At 43.5% G+C, this 2,500-nt stretch overlaps 1 long non-coding RNA gene across 1 annotated transcript; it reads left to right on the forward strand.

Moving 5' to 3' along the window:
• Positions 1–520: 520 nt before the first annotated feature.
• On the forward strand, positions 521–2,173 carry LOC135096599 (uncharacterized). The gene is made up of 3 exons (XR_010264849.1): positions 521–561; positions 734–913; positions 1,550–2,173. It is a non-coding gene; the product is annotated as an uncharacterized LOC135096599 (long non-coding RNA).
• Positions 2,174–2,500: the final 327 nt, after the last annotated feature.

A 2,500-nucleotide genomic window follows, 5' to 3' on the forward strand; every position in this document is an offset into this window, starting at 1 on the left:
GAAGAAGAGGCGGAGGAGGAGGAGGAAATTAAAGGAGGAAGACGAGGAAGACGATAAAGAGGAGGAGGAGGAAGTGAAAGAAGAAGAGGAGGAGGAGGAAATTAAAGGAGGAAGAGGAGGAAGACGATAAAGAGGAGGAGGAGGAGGTGAAAGAAGAAGAGGCGGAGGAGGAGGAGGAGGAAGGAACAGAAAGATAGAAGGAGGAAGAGGAAGAAGAAGGAAAAGGAGGAGGAGGAGGAGGAGGAGGAGGAAGAAGAAGAAGAAGGAGGAGAAGAAGGTGACTGACTCTCTCTCTCTCTCTCTCTCTCTCTTAATGCTCCTTGAGAGAGAGAGAGAGAGAGAGAGAGAGAGAGAGAGAGAGAGAGAGAGAGAGAGAGAGAGAGAGAGAGAGAGAGAGAGAGAGAGAATGTGCGTGTGTGTGTTTGTGTGTGATTGCCCGCGCGTCCCCCCCACCTCTCTCTCTCTCTCTCTCTCTCTCTCTCTCTCTCTCTCTCTCTCTCTGGGTATATAAAGAGAGAGAGTGCTTCTAGAGTCAAACACTTGCTTACATTAGAGCGAGAGGTGAGGAAGGTGGTGGTGGTAGTAGTAGTAGTAGTAGTAGTAGTAGTAGTAGTAGTAGTGGTTATATTGAAACGAAAATTAAGATTATTATTATTATTATCACTATTATTATTATTATTATTATCATTATTATTATTATTAAACAAAAACAATTTAATTTTCTCCCCATCAGCGTGGATGTAAACAAACCTACCAGCCAATCAGAGCCATGCATCTCCGTCACGTGACCCGCCTGCTGGTGACGTCACTGCTGATCTCGTCTGTGATTGGTGGACTCCCCTATGGCGCTAAACCAATTGACTGCTACCCTAAAACTGTCTTTGTTACTGTAGCTCAAGATGTCACGAGAGAGGTAAGTAGTAGTAGTAGTAGTAGTAGTAGTAATAGTAGTAGTAGTAGTAGTTGTTGTTGTTATTGTTTTGATAATAAATTTCTCGTTTTCTTCCTCCTTCTCCTTCTTCTTCTTCTTCTCTCTTCTTCTTCCTCTCTTCTCCTCCTCCTCCTTCGCTTTTTCTTTTCTTCTTCATCTTTACCTTCTCCTCCTCCTCCTCCTTCTCCTCCTTCTTCTTCTTCTCCTTCTTCTTCTTCTATCTCTTCTTCCTCCTCTCTTCCTCCTCCTCGTCTTTCTTTTCTTGTACATCTTTTCCTTCTCCTCTTCCTCCTCCTCCTTCTCCTCCTCCTTCTTCTTCTATCTCTTCTTCCTCCTCTCTTCCTCCTCCTCCTCTTTCATTTCTTCTTCATCTTTTCCTTCTCCTCTTCCTCCTCCTTCTCCTTCTTCTTCTATCTCTTCTTCTTCCTCTCTTCCTCCTTCTCCTCTTTCTTTTCTTGTACATCTTTTCCTTCTCCTCCTCCTCCTCCTCCTTCTTCTTCTTCTATCTCTTCTTCCTCCTCTCTTCTCCTACTCCTCGTCTTTCTTTTCTTGTACATCTTCTCCTCCTCCTCCTCCTCCTCCTCCTCCTCCTCCTAATGACCGGCCGTATATGAACAGGTGGCAGTTCCGACAAGAATATTCAAGAGCGAACTGGTCCCCAAGAGATTCGATTTGGACCGGATTAACAGCGTAACCGAAGACGTGATAGTGAGGTCCTACAGGGCCCAGCCGGTCACCACTACGGTTCATCAGGCAGTCGTTGAACTAGTCACCGTTTACGATTACAAGACTATCACGAAACAGCATCCGGTTGTGGCTACTATTGATTCGAATGTCCCCGTGCCGGTTACGGTTACGGATTGGAGCAATGTTATTAGCTACAGCATCAGTACTGGGCTTGTTCAGGTTACGGATGTGGTTCCGGTGTATCAAACGACTCTTGAAATTGTTCTGGATACGATTAAAAACACAAAGGTTGTTCCGGTTATCTCAACAGTCTGGGACACCAAGATAGTATACAGTACCTTATGTCCCAAACTGTACTATTAGCTGTAACGATAGTAGTAACTGTAGTAATAGTAATTTGACTACTATTACTACTACTACTACTTCTTCTACTATTTTATGAGTGATTTTCGATGCCATTGTTGTTGTTGTTGTTGTTTAGATAGTAGTAATTAAGTAATTCTATTTATATGTAGTAATAATGATAATGATAATAATAATGATGATGATGATGATTGTTCTGATTTTAATGATCCTCTCTCTCTCTCTCTCTCTCTCTCTCTCTAATGGTAATAATGATAATATAAATGAAGGAGGACGAGAAGGAGGAGAAAAGGAAGAGGAGGACGAAGAGAAGAGGAGGAGGAGGAGAAAGAGGAGGAGGAGGAGGAGAAAGAGGAAGAGGAGGAGGAGAAGGAGGAGGAAGAGGAGGAGAAGGAGGACTGTTCAATATTTAAACACAAGAATAACCAACACACACACACACACACACACACACACACACACACACACACACACACACACACACACACACACACACACACCTTAACCTTCCCCTTTGCT

Source organism: Scylla paramamosain, unplaced genomic scaffold, assembly GCF_035594125.1.
Source record: "Scylla paramamosain isolate STU-SP2022 unplaced genomic scaffold, ASM3559412v1 Contig5, whole genome shotgun sequence".
Taxonomy (NCBI): Eukaryota; Metazoa; Arthropoda; class Malacostraca; order Decapoda; family Portunidae; genus Scylla; species Scylla paramamosain.